The sequence below is a fragment of the Myotis davidii genome, unplaced genomic scaffold, assembly GCF_000327345.1.
Source record: "Myotis davidii unplaced genomic scaffold, ASM32734v1 scaffold159, whole genome shotgun sequence".
NCBI classification, from domain to species: Eukaryota; Metazoa; Chordata; class Mammalia; order Chiroptera; family Vespertilionidae; genus Myotis; species Myotis davidii.
In genome coordinates, this window is record NW_006291231.1 from 5,051,549 (window position 1) to 5,074,012 (window position 22,464).

Below are 22,464 nucleotides of genomic sequence, written 5' to 3' on the forward strand. Positions count from 1 at the left end.
TTTTTTTTTTTTTTTAACAGCTATCACCTGTTTCAGCAATAGGATCAACTGACATTTCTTGCTATTTGGACAGCTCCACTTAAAGTGTAACAACTTTATCACTAAGTGTAAATCAGTGTATATGCTGAAAAAATTGAGAGTTGTTCCATTTATAGAGCTCTGCTAAAGAGCTGGCTTAATGGCATAACCATGTCTGTTCTCAGGTACCCAAATTATGCAATTTCAAGTAGAAATTTAGTGGACAGCTGTTAAGTACATTTTCATACATATCTATTTTTAAGAGTCGGCCAGAGCGTGCCAACTAACTGCACATTTGCCGCTCCCTCCTTTTTGCAAAGATCATGGAAAAAGCACCAATGAATGAAATTAACCTCTGTAACTAATATAACTATTTTCAAGGGTCATTTTCACAATGTACCATGGCTGTTTTTCCCCCAACAAGCACATGTCGTTTAAAGAACAATGAGAATAATGGTGAAATATCATTCACACAGCTGATCAGGAACAGCTCTGCAGGGTGGTGCATACGGTACATGACAAATGACAAAAGGAAGGTCGGATTATGTGTGCCTTGTAAATGCATAACTCCATGTACTGTTTTTTGCCATATTTTACACACTGAGCTACCCCATTTCGTACAGTTCTGGAATACTGTTATCCGGTTCAGGACACATGAATGGAGTGAGCAACTACGCAGGTCGCCCATCCTGGCTGTCTGACCTCTGTACCATACTAGTGCTCAACCCTCCTGCTGTTCAGTCCCTGGAAAGGGATCATCTCGAGAGCCAGTCCTGTCTGCGGCTGTTACAGGTCCTTACACACCCCATTGTGCCCACTGAAGCTTAAGGAATAAACAAGAGGCAAAAAGAAAAGTGCTTGGGGGTTATACTTTATTAAATAAACAAATAGCATCTATTCTATTAGGCACTGGGATATGGTAGTGAGTACAACGGTCCAGTAGAGTATGGGTTAGTAGAGAAAATTGGTGACAAACAAGTAGACAACACACATAACCTAAACTTCCTTAGAAGATAGTGATATGGAATTGAAAAACTCTGCCACTCTCCAAATGTTTTCCCATCCACCCATCCACCTGCCCACCCACCCGTCCATCCATTCACCCACCCATCCTTCCATCTATCTAAATGTTTACTCTTTTCTTTATTATAAAAGTAGAAAAATGAAACATTCATAAAATAGAGAAAAATATTCCTCTATCCAGAGGCATACTTCCATTACTATTTCAGTTAATTTCCTTCAAATCATGTGACCTTAATCTGAACTTTATCTACCTGAGGAAATGTTGGGGTATTCAAAAGGTCATGATTTCAGTGCCCAGAACTCTAGGTTCCAGGCACCATCATACAAATGAAGCTTCAAGGCATTTTTGCCGTAACATGAGTTGCAGTGATTATCTACTTGTTTCTAGATATCAGGTTAAGAGAATACCATAATCTGTATTTGAATAAAAAAGCTTAATGTTGTAACAAATAAAACCCAAGCAATAGTTTTAATTATGTGTACAAGTGGTAGCTTTCAGATTAAAAAAATGGGGGGGGGGGCGCTGTAACATTCTTATCTCCACCCCCACCTTTTAAAATAAATTAAATCGATAACAAGTGTGGGACACTTTTAATGACCTGAACTACTTAATTTCCAGGATCTTTAGACATGTCATCCATCACTGCAGTATGGAGGAAGACATCTCTTGAGTGTTCAGGGGGTTACTTTGGTTTTATTAATGCAAGATTTAGGGAATTTTAACAAGGTGAATTGTTTATTTGCCTTGACAGATTGGCTTACAATGCACTGGCTACATCTCCAGCATGATCATTAATGACAAAAGACAGGCAAAAAGCTGTTTACACTGCAACACCAGGACGGGAATGAATCCTGCTCAGCCTCCCCAAACAGAGGATTCCAAACAGATGATGGCATTGTTTTAGGTAATACATACTTGTTTTAAAAAAAGGGAATATAGAAACCTCCAGAAATTTGTGAGCATTTCTGCTGAATGTTCACTTGATATGCTCATATGATATTTTCCACAAAGCAATTGCCAATATGGATTTCAGGATTTACAGTTATCAACAAAGTGGCATTGAGGATTTAGTTAAGCACTCAGTTACATGGTGAGAGTATTTCTTAAATTCTGCTAAGAAGATTTGTAAGAAAATAATTAATCCTTAAGTCCAAGCAGAGATAGAGTATAATATAGGAGAATGTACCTAATTTAATACAATATATGTAAGTGAATGACTGTCATGAATTGGTGGAGAGATGCAAAAGAGGTTCAACAAAATCTTTTGGTTCATAAACACAAGATCTCATCCCATGAGAGACCCAACAGTGAAGTGGGGGCTCACACTGTCCATTTATATCTTCAGTTTCTTCAAAAGCTTTTGCTCAAGGAGAACCACTCCTTCTAGAAGCTGCTCCCCGGGGCCATCCCACATGCTTGGGACCACAGTCTGGGCTAAATCACCCAATTTTATTCAGTAGATAAGCTCTTAATTAAATATATATATTACATGGTTGAATATCTAATCTTATTTCCCCATTGTTTTAGCTTGCTTCTCTTTATTTGTTATTTATCTTCAATGGCCAGTCATGTTCATTCTTTAGAGAGGCAGTGTTGCATAGTAGGAAGCTTAAAAGCAAGACCTGGGTTCAAATACTTCCTCTACCTTAGAGGGTTATTGGGAGGATTGAGTGATATCTCCAAGAGTCTCTGGCACACAATTAACATTCAATAAATGCTAATTTGTCTCCTTTGACTCTTTTTGTTGTCTCAATTCCTACCAACCTATTTTATTGGGTTTGGAAGTTTGGATTATTGTCCATGTAGCAAACAGAGCTTCTTGGCCCTCAATGATTCATGGATCCCTTTGAAAATTGGATGAGAGCTGAGGATCTTGCTTGCTGAAAAGGACACATACATATGTAACTGTGCTGACAGTGCCAGAGGTTCCCAGGCCCGACAGCCCAGCCCAGGACACCTGCCGTTAGCAGCATTGGCTAGCACCATCTGGACCTGCAGCATTGCTGGGCGGGCGCGCCTGCCAGAGCCCCAAGGATGGCTGCCTTCTTGCTCAGTTTCCTCCTCCTTTGTCCATTAGAACCCCACTGGAGTGTATGTCCTGCTATTAGAACTCATTAGCGCTTTCAGCTCTGAGCTGTGGTGGAAAATACTTGTCTGCCGGTGAGGCTACCCTGGTGAAGGATTCTTTTAGTCCTGATCAGCAGCAAGCTAACCTTCTGGTCAGAACATCTGCCTCCTGGTGGTCAGTGCATGTCACAGCGACTGGTCGACCAGTCCACTGCCCCCTGGTGGTCAGTGCACGTCATAGTGAGCAGTTGAGTGTCCTTAGCATATCATTAGCTTATTACGCTTTGATTGGTTGAACGGACGACTGGACAACTGGGCACTTGGCATATTAGGCTTTTATTATATAGGATTTAATTTTTTGTTAATCCTTACTGGAGGATATTTTTTCCATTGTTTTTTAGAGAGTGGAAGGGAGGGGTAGAGACAGAGAGAAAGAGAGAAACATCCATGTGAGAGAAACACACTGATTGGTTGCCTCCCCCACACTCCCTGATCAGGACAGGGATCGAGCCTGAATAAGTGCCCTTGACCAGAACCCAACCCACAACACTTCAGTCTGAGGGCTGACACTCTAACCACTGAGCAAACTGTCAGGACATAAGTGTTTAGCTAATAACTGATGGCAGAGTTCTGACATTGCAGGCAAGCTGGGGCGCATGGCTGGGCATCTAATGGATGCAACGAAACAGCAGCATTCAAAATGAACGTGACAAGTTGAAGAAAAAGTTGAAAATATATCGCATCAAATTAAAATTTACAGGTGTAAGTACTGAGGAGCTGTTTCGGTACAAGTGGGAAAGGAGCTGAGTGATCCCCACCCTCCACTGAAGGCCCCACGATCTTCTTCCAGAGGACGCGGTCACCCAGAGGGGTGCCGAGCTGGGAATGAGGCAGGGAGGCCCAGGAGGTAGGTGGTCTTTATGTTAACTAACTGTTCCGTTAAGGAGGGTGATGGTTTTCAAAGCTGCTGGAATAAGAAGAAAGTACTGTCCAGACCAGCGGGGAAGTCATCTCTAACTGGAACATGTTCAGTAAAACAAGCAAAAAAGGCACACGCACGGGAAGAGCAGCCATCGTAACAGCTGCTAAACATCCTGGGCTCAGAATGCTGTTAGTTGCTCTTTCAGGCACATGCAGACTGGAGCTGCTAGAGAATGAACAGAAAAACTCACTAAAGAAATTCCTGTCTAGTGTATCACTTAGGAAGTATGCAGGTATGCAGACTACAACCCAGATTATTATTAAGGTGCACAAAGGAAACGGGTTAAAACAAGTGTGTGATATACTATGTAACAGACTTTGCTTCTGCTAGATCCAACTCTGATAAATATTAAAACTGGGTAACCGAATGCACCTGGTAAGAAGCAAATATATATATATATATATCTCCACACAATGCTACTCATTTTCAGAAGAATACATGACTTTCCTTAAAATAAACAGATATTCCTTCAGGAATATCACTCTAGAAATATGGTGATGGGGGGGAATTCCATGCTCTACAAAAAAAATTACCAAAAAATTGCCTGAATTGGGCAAAAACAATAGCATTGCTACCAGCATCCCTTGCAAGCTCAATGTTTATGCCAGGAGAAATGTCTTTTATTGACGAGGTGCAATTATCATCATGTAGCACAAATCACAAAATCCCAATTTTTCCACCTTATCAGCTTTATAAAATCATGTTCCCAAAGGATCCCATTGATTAGTTGCACATGCTCTTTCTGTGACATCCCAAATACTTAATTGTCAGTTATCTTTTCTTCTTCGGTAAGTAAAATGCACTCACAAAATTACAGAGGGACTTGTTCCGCCTTAACCTTCGTGAGGTGCCATCATGCAGCGGAAAACACCGGGAAAATATCACAGGACAAAGCCGTCCGACAAGGGAGACATATAAACACTGTAATGATTTCCCACGAGTTTCCATTTTAGAAAATTGTCACTACGGCGAGCATACACGGTGACACATCTCCACCAAGGACGCGGGGAAATCGAACGCTGGCATTCTAGTTAGGTCCAAACCTACCCGGCAGCCAATTATAACAGGAACGGAACATCTTATTGGAAACTTGGACACGACCACTTGGCTAACCTTCCAAGATCACTGCACAGAGATGTGCTGTCTTCACGGATTTAATCCTTTTATTCTCCTTTCAAAAGATTTAAAAAAAAAGACACAACACAAATAAACCCACATTTCTTCCCCTTGTCTATCACGGTTTGTTATAAACAGCAGGGAAGCTCTCTGTCACAGGGAACTGAACTAAGGCAGGAGGTTTCCCTGAGTCTTGAAGGCCCTTTTCCTAGCCCATCTAGAGTGATTTGAAACGGCCGATTGCTGGGGTGACAAAGTTCATGACGGTCTTTCCTCGCCTCACCAGGAAAGATGCCTCATCGCACACCTACTTCGGAGGGGCAGCGAAGAACAAGGAGGGAGAAAAATCAATACTCCTCACTGCAGGGAGCGGGCTGCGGTGTCCGCGTCCCCTGGGACTGAAACTTACCAGCGCACAAGGCTCTGCTGTCCTCAGTCTTCACTTGCCCGCGCCCGGCACTTGCTCACAATTTCACAAAATGAGCTACGGTAAGGTGATCCAAGCACCACTTTCAAAAAGCCAGCCAGTACACAGATCTACAAGGCTCGTGACCTCCTCAGACCTAAAAATCAGATGTGCCTCTGAGGACCCCACTGCACCAGGACCCCACTGCACCGCGCACTCTTAGTAAGAGAGTCTGTTCCCCGGACATGTCTGCTCCTGCCTGGAAAAACTGTACTATTCATAGAATTCCAACAGACATCTGTTATGGTTTCTCGGGCCTTTATAGACTGTCCTGTCAGAAATCTGAGGACCTGCACTCAAAGCTGGATGCTGACGAGGGCCTATTGGAAATGGTCAAGACTCTATGAAAAGAAATACTGTCATTTCCCCTCAGAACAACTGGAAAGAAGAAACAGCATTTGTAGTCAGATGGCTAAAAAGGCAGAACTAACCATGAGACAATAGAAAGTGTCAAAACCAACCGTCTTTTGAGCTACAGTGGGGCCCTGACTTATGAGTTTAATTCATTCTGTGATGGAGCTCGTAACTCAAATTACTCGTATGTCAAATCAAAAAGTGAATGAGTGAGACACGTGATGCTGGGCTGATGTTGTGGCGTTCACTGTGACGTTCGCTGCGCCATCTAGCGGTGGGGTATCTGAAGCTGGCTCGTAACCCGAATTTTAGCTCGCAACTCAAAGCAAAAATATCGGCCGAGAGATGGCTCGTATCTCGAAAAACTCGTTAGTCGGGACACTCGTAAGTCAAGGCCCTACTGTATTTTAACATCAAAATTTATGTTCTGGAATATTTATTCCTATAAAATGCTTATTTAACACCTGCTAGGTAAAACCACTGGCTCGATGGCTGGCAAAACAAGCGTGATCCTGCCCTCCCAGGCCTCCCAGTTTAGTGGGGAAGATGGACTGTGTTCAAATAATCCCAGCGATGAACGAGAGCTTACAAACTGAAACAACTACCTCACAGGGAAGTAGGCTGCTGTCTACAAAGTTAGTAACAAAGCACCTTATTAACCTGTGGGGTGAAGGAAAGTTTCCCTGGGGAGGCGGTCCTGCAGCCGGGGGATGAGTGAACCAACAGGCTAAGAGGAGTGGGGTATTTCTGACACAAAGGCCAGCCTGGTCAGAGGCCTGTGGAGGGCGAACATGGTCCTGGAAGAACAGAAGGGCAGCGCGTGGCTGAGCCTGAGAAAACAATGAAGCTGAGCACTGACGCAGGAGATCCTGAGTTGGACAGGCTTCAGGGTCAGGAGAAGGATTTTGTTCTTTCCCCTCCGGATCTGGGGGCCATTGAGGGTGTCACCTGGGGGCGGGGGGTGAGTGGGGCATGTACGTACACATAACACAGCCGGACCTATATTTTGGCTGCAACAGACCCAGGGACCGTGCATTCAGCCCCTGGGCTGGCTCTAACCTGCTTCTTCACCGAGCCATTGCGTTAACGCTAATGACTCCATTTTCATTTTTGGTTCCTTTTCAAATCTGGTCTTTTTTTCTTAGACTAAGGATCTTTTCTTATTCCTTTAATTATTTTTGATACTTTTATGTTGGGTGTCTATGAAGTTGCCCTTTTACTTGTTCTTGGGACTTAATCTTGCTATTTTCTGTCTGTTGACAATCACTCACAGCTGTTTATTTTCTTCTGTTTTGTAGTTTTGATCCATGAGCTCAGTACTTGCAGGGCTGCATCTGTGGGAAAGGCCAGGCCAGGCCCAAGGTATGTCCCCCAGGAGTGGTTTTACTTCTCCTAGGAATCAGCTCCTTGACTGGGATCCCAGGGATACAGGAAGTGCTAAGCCAATGATTACATTATGTTTTTAGATTGGGGGTTCTGAGACCATACAGATGCTGAAAATAAAAACCCTGAACTCACAAAACATGGTTGAGAAGCACTAGGAAAACTTTTGTCCGTGCTCAATGCATGTTTCTTTATGCCAGTGGTCTCCAAAGTAGGTTACAGACACGTGGGGAATTAGGCAAGACCGTTAATTGTGACTCAGGAATACAAATATTAGCATGTCTACTTATTTTAGACTAAAAACTAAAGAAATCTACCTTTTCTAATTTTAATGTACGGATTTTTAGTAGTACATGCATACAGCCTCTTATTAAATGTGCAGATATTGGGGTGTTATGCACAAACATTTTTTCTCTGATAAGGGTATATAGTCCTAGGCCAGCAGGCTATGCCTCTGACTATAGTGCAATAAAGAGTTTGTAGCAGCCAGAAAGGCCCAATCTATCCAAACAGCACTACTGAAAAAGCCCACTTTAGTCTAGTTTGTCCTTTTTCTGAGGATGTAAATCTTTATTGGAAATGCCCTTCTTATCTCTTTTCAAGTGGCCAACTCCTGTCTATCTTTCAAGTCTCAGCTCAAGGGTTACTTCTCTTAGGAAACTTTCCCTAAACCCTCAGGTTGGGCTAAGTTAGCTTTTTTTGTTGTTGTTGTTGTTGGCAAAATTACACAATAATTTTATGTGATATGATGAATACTAGATTGAGTCACATGAACTTTCACCAATTTAACCTACCAAAAATGGCAAATTTCATATAGCTTACAGCAATAATACTTAATGCATACTCTGTGTCAGACTCTTTATCTTAATTAATTTGCACAATACTGTGAGGCACTATCACTATTCAAAGTCTGTATTTGAGGAGTTTGGGGCTCATAGTGGCTATCACCTGCGTGAGCTTTCTCAGGGGGAAGGGGACTGTCAATATCAGAGCCCAGGTCTCACTGGATCTAAAACTACCGATCAACTGATGCATCAAGTCACAGAGTCACTCACTCATGGAATCCTTTTCCTTTCCCTGTATATATGTTTCTACAATAATTACACATTTAATTTAACTCATAGGTAAGTTTAAGGGAACTGTTGAAATTGACTCGCTTCAAATACAGTCCTGATTTTTCTTGGATTTTAAATGTATCTTAAAATCTCAACTAATTCTCATAAGTATACAAAGACTCCCAGAAGAAGAAAGGCAACAAATTCCATTAATCTGTGTCCTATATTTGAAAAAATGAAAACAAGAGTAAAATCCAAAGCAATCTGGCCCCATAACATTTCAAAACCTACCTGACAATCTCTGACCAACTTAATTATTTTTTGACTGGGGAAAATACTTTAAAGCCACATTTTCTATACTTTCTCTTCTGACCTAACTGTATGTTGAGTAACAATGTGACTCAGATGACAGGTAGCACCAGAATCTACTTTGTTGATGTTCCATTGGAACAAAACAAATTCTAAAAGCAATTATAAACTAGCTGCTTACCAGTAAGTGAAAATGAAGTCCAGGGACCAGCACATTTGAATGAAACAGTATTACAAAGCAAACCAAAAATGATACAGTAATTCAAATAATGGGTGAACACTATGTTAAATATAAATTATAAAATATGCTTATGGAAGTGCTTCCTTTATTACTTTAAAGAAGAAACTAATCAGAACCAGGCTGCTAAGAAGTTGCCTGGAGGGAGCCTCCAGAGACTGGTTTTTAATGAAAGATTTATAATTAGCATGGCCCGTGCATGTTGATGAATTGATGTTTTAAAGTGTTTAAAGTGCTTGGAAACAATCTGCTCTCTCAAGTCCCTTAAACATTCCCCCAACTACCTAAGCTTATTTCTCTGAATTATTTAGCATTCTCTTTGTTTTATTTATTTATTTATTTATTTATTTATTTATTTTCCTGGAAGTTTATATGTTATTAAGAAGCTTCTGGTTTGCTAAGATTTTTTAAAGAATTTTAGACTCCAAACCAGCTAGGACATCTCTTTCTTTACATACTGTACACTTTGCTCCAGCACAGCTGGGTTTCATGTGGTATAGTTTAGATTGATTAGGCCTTTCTATGTACACATTCTTTTTCCTTTTTAAAAAATTTTTGTTAATCCTACCTGAGGATATTTTTTCCATTGATTTATTTTTTATTGGAAAAATATTTATTTTTTTAGAGAGTAGGAAGAGGGGGTGGAGAGGGAAGAGAGAAAGAGAGAGAGAGAAATATCTATGTGAGAGAGACATATTGATTGGTTGCCTCCCCTACGTGCCTGACCAGGGCCAGGGATCGAACCTGTGACCGTGCCTTTGACAGGGAATTGAACCAGAGACCCTTCAGTGCATGGACCAATGCTCTAACCAATGAGGACACTGGTAAGGGTTAGGCACACCCATTCTTACTCACTATAGTTAACACACAGTGTACTTGGAAATATATATATATATATATACATATATATATTAATAAAGACCTTCAACACCATTGTACATTTGTTCACTTATAAGCACCACATCATGGAGTCTCCTCTTTAAATGCTATGGTTATGCAGTTAATCTTTTACAGGAATTAAAAAACTCTGGATGAGCAAAGCTCATAGTGCACGGCACTCAGTGGGGACACTGAGTGGGGAATGGCCCAAGATGCAGAAGGGACTCCTCAGTGAAATGATGTAAAGAATGAAATGTGGCCCTTAGTAGAGAAAGCTCATAGATCTAAAGTTAAAAACAAATTGATGTAGGAAATACCAAAGAAAGAACCCTTGACCTCCTGGCTGCAACAAAAAATGCAGTCAATGACATTGTTCACATAAAACCAGGTGGATGGATAAGAGCCCTGAGGGGCTAGACCATAGACCAAGGGAGAGGGAACACAACAGCTTGAAAGGTGAGAAAGGAGCCTAAATGTACATGGCTGCTCACCAATGGGCAGTAAGTCCTAGCAGGGCACTGCTCTCTGGGTCCATGGAAAAAACACACACATCCTGTAGTCCTTCTCCCAAATCTAACATCGAAATAAATCCTCCCATATCTTGGAGTTAAATTATAGATGTTTATTCAGGGAATCACATCCCACAATGAATGTCATGTACCCTTTCCTGGGGGTTTTCCAGATTATAACAGCCTTTTCTGTTAGACTCCCATGTGTGCCTGGGAGCTAGACATGATTGCATGTAGACTCCCATGTGTGCCCAGGAGGCAGACATGATTGCATATAGACTCCCATGTGTGCCCGCAAGGTAGACATGACTGTATGGAAAGCTACTCCACACTCAGGCAGACACACTTGAACTCTCTCTCTGCCTTCTGCCACTGGAGGCTATGTATGATACAGACTGCCAGTTGTCTACACAAGTGCCATTCTTCCCTTCTTTCTTATTAATGGAACACCGATTTTGCTGGGGGGTATGTGGTAAATTACCAAGCTTAAAAAAAAAAAGCAAATGATAGTAACAAAAAGCAATGATAATAAGGAACTCCCCTCCCCAACCTTTCCCAGACTCCCCTGTCATGTGATACAGGTCTGGCCACTAAGAAGTCAGTGGAAGTCATTGGATAGAAAGATCCCAAAAGCTCCCTAAAAGTGAATGGTCAGGCTCTGGAGCCCTCCTCTTTTTGCCCATCTCACTCCCCTTTCCGTCCTCTTCTTGCCCGGAATATGAGCATGATCTCTGAGCTCAGCTGCCATCATGTGATCATGACATCCAATCATTGACAATCTGAAGTCAATAAACCCAAACCCACAATTACCTACCCCTGATAATGCTTGAGAAAAGAATATGCTTGAGAAAGATAAATCCAAGTTTTAGTTCAGTGCTGTTATCTGGCCTTTACCTCTTGCCTCTGAAGTCCTGTTTTTAGCACACAGAGCAGAGTACTGGGAAGAATATTTTTTTAAAAGGAGAGAAGAAAAAAACCACTGTTATTCTTTTAATTTACTACCTTAGTGCTGGGTAGAATACTGTTACAGGGAAGGGAGGGAAGAAAGGAACGGGAAGGGAAGGAAAGAAGTGAGGGAGAGAGAAAAAACCAACCAACCCTGATGGTCTATTTTTAACGTACTGCTTTTAAAAAAAAGTGCACAACATACAAAATAGCCCATGAAAAATGATAAAGCAATTAGGTTCACACACACATTACACTGTCTATAAAAAGCAAGAAAAGGGCCAATATGTGAAAAGCGTGTCACACGTACTACGAAACAGTAAAGAAATGAAGCATATGGGTAATGAGATGAAACTAAACAAAGAAAAATGTAAGCTGATTATCCAGAAAAAATATCCTACCAAATTGGGCCTGTTAAACAAATCATAGCCAGTCTCCCTATGGAAATGGAAAGGGTTTCATTAAACGTATCTTACAAAGGATGTCCAAACCACTGTAGAATGGGCCAGAGGGAATAATTTAGCATTGGCTGCTGGAAAAAAATACAATTCTACTTTATCAGGTCCTGTTAATCACAAATTTTGTGATCTTTTAACAGTTTTCTATTAAGAGCAATTAAAGGGAAGTAGCAAAGGTTTACGCTCTTACTCTAGCAAGTTAAAATGACTCCCTACATCTCCAAGCAGAAGTTTTACAGCCTAAAGATCTTACCTGAGTTTGAGGGACAAACGCTGTTTACTGAAAAATTAAATAAATAATAAAAAGTTTTAAGCCGCGCCTCTGGTGTCTGAAGATTACATACTTGGGGTCATTTCTGCTCCCTGCTCATGGCTGTCCTTGGTGCACAGGCTGCCGAGGAGCCAGACAGCACTGATGCTGGGTGGAGGCGCAGGGAAAACACAAAGATATGGCCAAATACACCCGAGGGCCCAGTGCGCAACCACCTGTACGCCTTGTCAGGCCATACACTCACCACCCCATGCACCAGCCCAAGCGTCCCAGGCAGGGGTCTATTCAACCACCCCCACCCCAGCCTAACTGTGCCCCAGAAAGGAGCCAGGGAGGGAGGTGGTTTCAGTTTAAGAGAACTGTATGCACTGTGGAACATTTATTTACTTAAATTGCTTAAAATTAATCTGCCTGCTGTGTTAGGCAGACAGTCATAGGCAAGTTTCTTAGGTCCTTTATAGTCCAATAGGGTCAATAATGGTATCTATGTCAGAGATTGTAGTCATGATGAAAGAAGACTCATGCCTATAAAGAAACTGATACTATAAGCACCTAATAAATACTATTTATTATTATTCTTAGTAGTAGTGGTAATATAAGATGAACAAAAATAACATTATAGCCCTAGCCGGTTTGCCTCAGTGAATAGAGCATCGGCCTGTGGACTGAAGGGTCCCAGGTTCAATTCTGGGCACGATCCCCAGTAGGGGGTGTGCAGGAGGCAGCTGATCAATATTCTCTCTTATCATTGATGTTTCTATCTCTCTCTATCCCTCTCCCTTCCTATCAGAAATCAATAAAAATATTTTTTAAAAAACACATTATAGAAGCTGAATAAATAACTCACTTAATGAAAGAGACATTTTATTATGTGGTTTTACTTCTGTCATTATTAACTTCTGATAAAAAGCTTGTGCTTTGCATATAATCCAACTATGTTGTAACTTCCTGGCCTTTTAATGATACAGAGGCAGAGAAGCATCAGACAGACAGTCAAACTCTAGCGGAAACGCTGGCTGGTTGGGGAGAGGTAAGAGATCAACCAAAGGACTTGTATGCATACATATAATTATAACGAATGGATGCAAGACACTGGTGGGTAGGGGAGGCTGGGGGAAGGTCAATGGGGGGAAAAAGGAGACATATGTACCACTATTTGTAATACTTGAAACAATAAAATAAAATTTTTTTTTAAAAAAGCTTGTGCTTTACATATAATCCAACTATGTTGTAACTTTCTGGCCTCTTAATGTATGCACTACTGCATACACACAGGCCAAAGTATTTGTTCTACTGGATTTTTGTACGGAACTCATTCAGTCATATCTTCAAAGCACTATCTCCGTGGGCCAGTCAGCTCAGACCTGACCTAGCTCTGGTCTATTGAGTCCTTCTGTGCAATGGTGTTGCCCTCTCCTATCAGTGAGACCTCTAATCCACTGATCTGGAACTTTCTCACTTCCATCAGCCCCTTCTGACATTTCTGCACAACTTGTCCAGCTTAAGAGTCCATGATCCATCATCATAATCAGTTCCCTGAAATGCCTCTGATACATCAGCCCCCCTCCTTCTGCTGTCCTCAGGACACCCCGGTTCTGGTATACTCTCTCCCCGAAGGGTTCTTGTGGCTCCTTCTCTCACAGCCTTTTGGTCCTTCAAGGGTTAGCTGCTCCCCCTTCGCCCTCCGGCTAGAGGTGAGCCCACAGCCCCTCTGTGAGCTCTATAGCCAAGCTGTGGCTGCATATTTAAGCAACACTCAACCAAGGAGAAGGACAGAGGGAAACTGATAAAGAGGGTCATGAGACTAGATGATGTGCCTTATGGTGACTTACCAACAAAATAAGTGGCTGCTCACCTGAGTCTTAGGAAAAATAAACCAACAGAGCAGTGATGCTGCCACTTGTTGTCAGAAGTACCCTGCTACTCAAATGAGAGCCTTTTCAACCCTTTTATCGCAGCTCATTGATGAGACATGGGAAACAGCCTTGTTCAGTACACTTTTTAATTTAAAAAATGCAGGTTGAAAACCAACAAGCTTAATTTGTCTTCAATTTTTAAATCTTTTTATCATAGTAAGTGCTAAAAACATTGGTTAACATTTCAAATGTTTTCTACCTTTTTTTTTTTTTTAACACGACCCACCATGTCTTCATTTTGGGAAGAGGAAAACAGGCATTTGCCAAAACAATCTTGTCTTGAGCACAATTTTGTAACCGGAAAACAACTGAACCAGGTATCAACTAGAACTCTCAAAACATGCCCTGTATAACACATAGTGCAGTGCAAAGAAGCTTCCCGACTGTGATAACTTTTCTTGTTTTGTCTCACTGATATTTCCTTATGAGGGTTTTTGGGTCAAAGTAAACTCCCCAGGACTCATCTGATATTCCCTTTGAAACTGATGATATTAAACAGCAGGTGCCCACTTCCAGTCTGAGCAGTAATCTAAAGGGAAAAATCTCCCTTCCAAGTTAAGACTTTCATTTCAACAGACCGTTGCAAGGGGAACGGGCTGCAGAGAGAAGAGTGCTGTTTGAACTCTACCACTAAACCCAGTTTTGATAGGATAGACATTTCTTTACTAATGAATGCTACTAGAGATTATTCTGGGAAAAACACTGATGCTAACGCTACACCAAATCAAAGGATCTCAGGATTGTTCAGTCGTTTTCTGTTATTAATATGATGAATGGCTACACAATTAATATGAATAGTTAGCCAATCCCAAAGTACACCTTTTCAATTATATCATCTTCACTCTAAATAAAAATAGAATACAATCATAGTTTTAAAATAACAGCTGTCACTTTGCCACTTGTGTTTGAAGGATCTTGAATAGGCAGTCATGCTAACACTCTAAGCTAAACTCCTGGTCTTCGCCTGAAAGTCTCCCTTGATCAGTATCTCAAATGAATATGACTTTGATGTGAGCAGAATCGTTAATAAATATTTATTTTATGCATATGATATACAATAGAACCAAACATTCAAAAATGCTTGAAATTCACATTTTTAAATTGCTTTAAGATGACCTTTAGGTATGCAAAACTCAGAAGGAGATGCAAAATTTAAATAATACTGTATTTAAAAGAAAAAAATAAGGGAATGGAAAAGAAAGAATAAACAAAATAAAACCTAAATTATTGCACCTGTGAACAATATCATTTGAGCTCCTGATTAGGAATAGATATGAATTTCATTTATTTCTGTTTTGGGGACTAATTTAATAATTATTCTTTTAAATATTGAGAAGAAAATATCTATTGAAAATAGAACCTTCCTTTAGTCTACTTTCCTCAATTTCTAAGTAAAACTGGTAGATGAGCTTTGGAAGTAAATATTTATAATTTTATTTGGAGAAGCAGAACTATTACTAGTGATACCTTTTATTATTATAACTATTATTATTATTATTATTATTATCGACATAGCTTTTAAAAAGTTAACATTTTTTCCAAATTGAAATATCTAATGCTTAGGCAAATACTTCATTTATTATCCATTACAGATAATAAAAGATCTCCTGTGGATGGACTTAACTATTTTTACTTTTAAATTTAATGCCAGTGTTTATTTTACTAAAATGCTTTGTTGAAAGCTAAGTAAATTCTCTAAACCACCCAAGTAACAAACCAAATTGATCTCCCTTTAGTATTTGTGCATTACTATACACATTTATTTCACACACACGTTAACACTGTAGTTGTTTAGACATCTGAGTGGCCAAGCCAAATTCCTCAAAGGCAAGGATTATGTGTCAGCAATTTGCTCTGTGCCAGGCAGCTCCCATAGTAGATGCTCAATAAATATCTACTAGACATTAGCAACTTTTCCCATTTGTTGACAGGATGTTACATATTCTGATAACTACAAAATTGCATTGCATGAGAAATGCTTATCACTTACTATTTTTAGATGACCCATAGGTCTTCTTTTCCCCCCCAGTAGAACAAATAATTAAGTTGTCTGTAATTCCAAAGGTTTGTAATATATAAAGTAGTTTAATTTGCTGCAAAAGACTACATTTTACATGCTAAATGACATATGATCGAACATGTGCTAAAACAAAGGGGCCTGCAATCTTCACCAGGTGAGTAAGTGGCAGTGGAATACGACACAGCAGCTCCCCCCATTCAATCCCACCACAGTAGGAAGCCCTGGGAGTCCTTGGTCACACAGCAGGCGCTCAACAAATGTGAGCTGCCCTTTCCTCTCCCCTTGGAAGTCACTACCGCTGAGGAGCCAGCGATGCAATTTCTATAATCTACTCTCCCCTGGAAAATGTGCGTTCCAAAGGAAATGACCACACATGAGCAGAATGAGTTCTACTACTTTCTTTCTGCCTTTATCTCCCCCTACTTCCCTCCCTCTGTATCATTCTCTTGACTGTCTGGAAGTGCAGGCTCCAACAGCCACATGTTAAGATACGGTCATAACTTTTCAGTGTGGTGTACATTTCAAGGTCAAGTTACCTTCCAAATTTAAAGCAGACTGGTGAGTAGAGATTCGAAGACTAACGAATAAGAAAAGAGAGGCAGCACCAATTGTTAATATGTATTTGATTTTTCAAATTTATAATAAAAGTTGTGCAGGCAAAAAAGAACATTTTGGGGGCATGAGAGAAATTTGGGAGAGTGATAAAAATGTTCTAAAACTGGATTGTGCCCGTGGTCACACAACACTATCAATTTACTAAAAATGATTAAACTGTACACTTATAATCTGTGCTGTCTGGTATGTAGATTATACCCCAGTAAAGCTATTAAAAATGTGTATCTTTTCCCACATTCAAGAGTCTAATTGTCAAGTGGTTTGGCTAAATATATACTGTAAGATGCTGACCAACTTTTTCTTAGGATCAATAAAAAGATTGTTCAAATACGGCTGATAGTTGGTGTCAGATGTTGCCAAGAGTATGGAGGGAAATATTTTTTTCCTAATAAAAGATGAATTAAACATGCCACTTTTTGTATACATAATTGTATGTCAGGTAGAAATAGTAAATGGTAAATAGTAAAAAATACTAAATGGGCCCAAATTAAATGTTTTACCTGAATTAGGACAAGTCCAAAATGAGGAATTTTCCGTAGATTTCAACCTCTATCTAACGAGCCAATCAATCCCAACCTTAATAATCTGCTTTTATTTTTTTCACAATCAACACATTGGTGTGCGGATGGAGTGCTGGTAGCTTGATTTTGATCTGAAGCATTCTAAGGTCTCTCCTACGATATCATCTGCACTTTCCGTTTGCAGGTTACCTCTTGGCCTCATGAGCACAGCTCTTGTTTGAAACAAGCCATGAGCATTGCCGACACCAGGGGCCCTGCCCCTGTCAGGACTCGCCTTTCCCGGACTTGTTCTGCTCACCCACCCACAGAGAGTAGGGAAGAGAAGAGCTTCATTTTCTTCTAAGTTTCTTTTGAGTTTGACAGACCTGATGCCAACGAGTCTTCTCTTTCTACCTTTGAAACGAGCGCTTGTATTTCATAGGAAAAGCACTGCGTAGATATTCCCTTCACCACACTAGAGATTGGAAGGGACACTGGGTAAGTAAAATATGGTGATAGCCCATAAGGACACTCCCACTCACCACCCCAGCTTTTCAGGTGGGCCCCTTTCTCCTTAAACCCCTCTGTTCTCCAAGTCGGTCTGTTGTGTGAAAGGTTTAAGAAATCTGTTGGGTTTTCTGATACTTAGCAGAAGAGGGGGCAGAATGTAAAGGGCAACCTCTTCTATTACAGAAGCAAATAAATCAAATTCATCTTCACCTCCCAAAACCTTTATTGCCAGGGCAGTAGGGGTACAGAAAGGGAAGAGGCAGAACTGACATGCACTCAGGACTCCACTGGGATCAAGGGCAGTGAACTTGCCCTTCTCCCCCACAAACAAGGAAATCACCTTCTAATGAAATGTTTCTATTATAAAGAACAACATTTGTGTGAATGCTTTTGGAACAGTCATTTGTAATAACAGTTTATGAGATAGAACCTAATAAGTTCTGTTATTGTGAGCAAACAGCTTCATTATAAATTTGTGTTATTTTACTTATGTTTAAAATTACAAAGGCAAAAATATTAAGTTATTTAACTAAGCTTCACTAATATGTGTATCACTGAATGACAAATACATGTGTATTATGTGGATATATTTGCTATTTGTTCCCATTGTTTTTGACAAGTAGTTTTTAGCATTTCATGAGTCTGGAAGGGAAAGAAAGCCACCATTAGTAGGTCAGCCAATCCTTTAGTTTTTGAGATGTAATGTCATTGTTGGACACAGATTCAAGGAAAATGTAAGTTCAACATCTGTAACTACCTATTATGGAAAGACATTTTGAAACCAAATGTGATCGCTGACAGAGGGTGTGGGTGGACTGTTGCATAAATGGAGAAGGCACAACTGGTAAATAAGAAGGGGCTGTCCGCACGACTTACGTGTGCATTTAAGTTTAAGGCCAGATGGCTCAGCGGTGGACATTACCTGATATCTGAAGATTACCTAATTCCTAAAGGCAGGGGGAAAGATTTTATCTAGGTTTTTTAAAAATAGAACATGCTTCAAATTAGTATTCCGTGATTATTACTCTCTTTGTTATTCACTGGAGACATCTGCATAAGTTAGGACCACTTCAAAAGCACCAGCACAAATCTGATGATTACATTAATTCAGGTTGCCCCTTAAGCAGGTATTTGTGGTTTCCAAATAAGATTTCTTTTCCTTAGGATTTTAGGGAAGGATATCAGTCCTTCTTGGCTCCCATCCTGGTCCCCAAATCCAAACCCCTTTTCACAATGCAGTGGGCATGCAGGGCTGCAGGCTGCTCCTTAACTATGGAAGCAAATCAATAGCAGCTGAATGCCATCTGCTTCGGGCCGCAGAACAGAACCAAAGTGGAAGCCATGCATCTTCCCTTATTGAAAGGTTATTTTATGCAAGTAAACAATTCATCGTCTTCTTGCACGCTTGATGCTCATTTACCACTTTGATCAATAAAATATGCAAAACAACAAAAAAATTGAATCCTAAGAGTAGTTCTGATGCCAGCGTGATAGTTAATCAATACCCGGCCTCTGTTCAGGAGGGCAATTGGTGGGGGTACTCTGCTTGTAACCTGTGAAATCCACAGTGGTAGACGTGGCTCTTTTTTCAGAAAAGACTCCCTTTTAGAAGGAAGTATATTACGTTTACTCTATAAATGACATAGGAGAACACTTTCTCATTGAATTACATCAAAATACTAACATCAACAGGCCTGAATGTTACTGATTCAAGCCAGTACTTCTCAAAGCTCAAGAAAAAGTCATTTTGGTTTCCATGTCTTTTAGAATCTTAAAGACAAATATTGGATGAGATCATTGACATGAACCTTTGGACAGCAACCCTTTTGGCTCTAAGTTCTCTTATTCAGGCTTGGTTTTCAATGTATTCACGCTTCAAGTGAACTCAGTTTTTCTTCTAAAAACAAACTGCTGTGGGGATTTCTTGTGCACAGTGTTTCTTTCAGTCAGACCACAAGGTGCCTTATTATATTAAACCTCTTGACAATCGATGCAGGCAGAGTACTTTTCCCCCAACAAAGAAAACTATATCATCTTGCAGATGCTACCGAATCAAAGCCCTCAATTCAAGACTATTTCCTATCAAAATACAAAGCACTAAAAAACCTGTATCCCCCCCCACACACACACACATTTTAACTAGATCTATCTAGCTGAATTATGAATTTCAGCACAGCACAAGAATAAAAAAATAAGATAAATTAGGTCTACTTCTGGAAAATCTAAAAAGCAGTTTAATAGAAAGACAATCATTGCCCCTGAGAAGGTGGCTTCAGACATTCTGTAGACTATAAAAATGACAAGAGTTACCTATTCATCAAATACTGCTTAGTTTTCCAGAAAAGGATTAGAACACAGGTTAAAAACCTAACTAAGCTTTTTCTTCCTTACACTGATCTACTAGATTCATCACACTTATACTTGCCTCTCTGATCATTACATATAAAGTGTTATCCAGTAAACATATTTTGTCCACGTTCCTAAAGATCTAAATGATATATGGAGAAAATGTGTGATGCTGTTTACTCTGTAGAAGAAAGGAAAATAGATAAGCATTAAAAGTCTTAATGAGATATCGTTAGTATGAAGAAAAAAAACAATAAAAAATCCATTCAATTTCTATCACCACGTTTCTATTCACTTCACATCAAAGACGACTGCAAATACTTTTCCTTGCAAAGTATTTAGTTGAGACTAACATTTCCCAAAGTTCTCCATTATGAAACAAACTAAATTATACAGCACTGATTGTGAGAAGTGATTTCCTTGCCATCTTTCTAGCTTCATACAAAGAACTCTCTATTTCTGGCTTTTATTTTAAGACCATCATTCTAGAAGTGTATCTAACTTGACACCTCAGATTTTAAAACACACACTATATATGTAACAATTTAAATTTTTACTTTAGTCAAATAACTGTGATGAAATTAATAACACCACCATGACTATAGGAGTGCAGTAGCTCTGAGTCGATGACCCAACAGCGGCAAGGGTATAATTTAAAGGCAGAAATTTCCAGTGCATGCACCGTTAGCCACAGTGAACCTGTTACTGCTCTAAAGGGAATTGTTTGCCTCTTATTAGATTTTCTACAGCACAGCCATAAGTGATAAATGTACTGCTGTACTCACTGTCAAGTTAATCAATGCTGCCAAAGTTTTGTTGACCTAACAGTAATCCATAAAGTAAGCAGCATTTTCTCCAGCCCTATGACATCTCAGTCCACAGAAGGGCTACGGATCCAAAAGTAGCTTCACATGAGAAAGAGGTGGGGCGGGGGTGGGGGTGGCTCGGAGCAAGAGGGGTTGATGGAATAGACAGACTGGGTGGTTTTCAAAATGAGCAGGTATTATGAATCCCCTGTCAGGATAAGAAAACATTTAAGATCGCAACCACACACCAAAATAACTCGCTCAATTTTGATGTTTAAAACCCTAATAAAAGAACTATTCTGATTCTTTCCAGAACCCCACCACCTCAAAACAAAACAAATATACAAATAACCAAACACCCAAATCCTTCAAGAATCTCAAAGCAAAACAGCCATTTCTAGTGCATGGTCTATGCCTGTCTATAGTTCAATGCGCTGGTCAAATCCAGTCCGGGGCGCCTGTACTAAGAATGGTAATGTAGACAAGGAAAACAAGCCCAAGATTTCGCTTCACTATAAGGCAGAGCATGTGAAAGACATGATCAGCAGAAATGAGAAAAGAAAGGAAACAAGAGGAGAGGAAAAGCTGCTTGCACACAAACGGCTGCCATGCTTCCACAAGCAATTACAGGCATATGAAATATGAACTGCAATTGATTTTTCTTCCTGGGGTCACTGGGCTCCGTGTTTTACGCACTCGAGGCATTTATTTGGGAAGCAAGCTGACAAGTTTTGTAGAATGACCTGAGCAGTGCAATCTTTGCTCAGTCACAGCCACTTCACTGTGGCTTCTCATCCTTGACACTTGTCCCTCCCCAAAACTCGCCGGCAAGGGATTCCTTGATAAAGACGAGGAACAATGCAATTACCGGCATAAAGGGCTCGCAGAAGCTGACCAGGGGATGCTTAGCAACCTTTTGTGCCAATGGAACATGAACAGCATCCATCTAGAAGAACGAGTGTCATCCCTCTGGCTCTACAGCAAATTTCTTTGGCTGGTGGACATCCAGCAGGATTACTACACTCAAGTGATTTGTCTTCCCAAGAAGAGGACAATGGAAAGTTGTGGTTATGGGAATAAATGATATAGATTTCTTATACTTAAATAAGGCTTTTAAAAACTTCAACTATAAAAAGATTTTCTATTTGCTTGTTTTCTCTAACTTTGATTGATGGCCAGATTTTCCCATATTTTGGTCTTCACAGAGCTCTAAATTGAGAATGTTACTGATCAAAACATAAAGCATTACTTTTAAAAATGTATCTGGACAACTTCCCTTCTTTCTGCATCAATTAATAGTCTTGGACATCTCTCCCTATCAGTATCTATATTTATAGCATTCTTTTGAACTGCTATGGAGTATTTTGTATAGCTTTCCACTATATAAATATTCCAATATACTATAAACCAATCCCCCCCGCATTGGGCAATTTTAATAATTATATTGCAATGAAATAAATATCTTACATCCAGCATTGTCTAAGCATGCAAAAATAATGGTAGAATAAATTCAGAGATCAGAAATTGCCAAATTGCTTTTCCAAAAGGTTGCCACAATTGGCAGGCCCTTATACGCCTATGGGAATGTTTATTTCTTACCAATGATGAGTACAAATGTTTTGTTTTAATTTCTGCAGATTTATAAGCAAATATATTATCTCACTTTAATTGACCATT

The 22,464-nt window shown here is 40.0% G+C and overlaps 1 protein-coding gene across 2 annotated transcripts in view; it reads right to left on the reverse strand.

The window, feature by feature from the left end:
• Positions 1-22,464, reverse strand: part of SNX24 (sorting nexin 24) — a 61,457-nt gene that overhangs the window by 8,853 nt on the left and 30,140 nt on the right. The window lies entirely within an intron of this gene.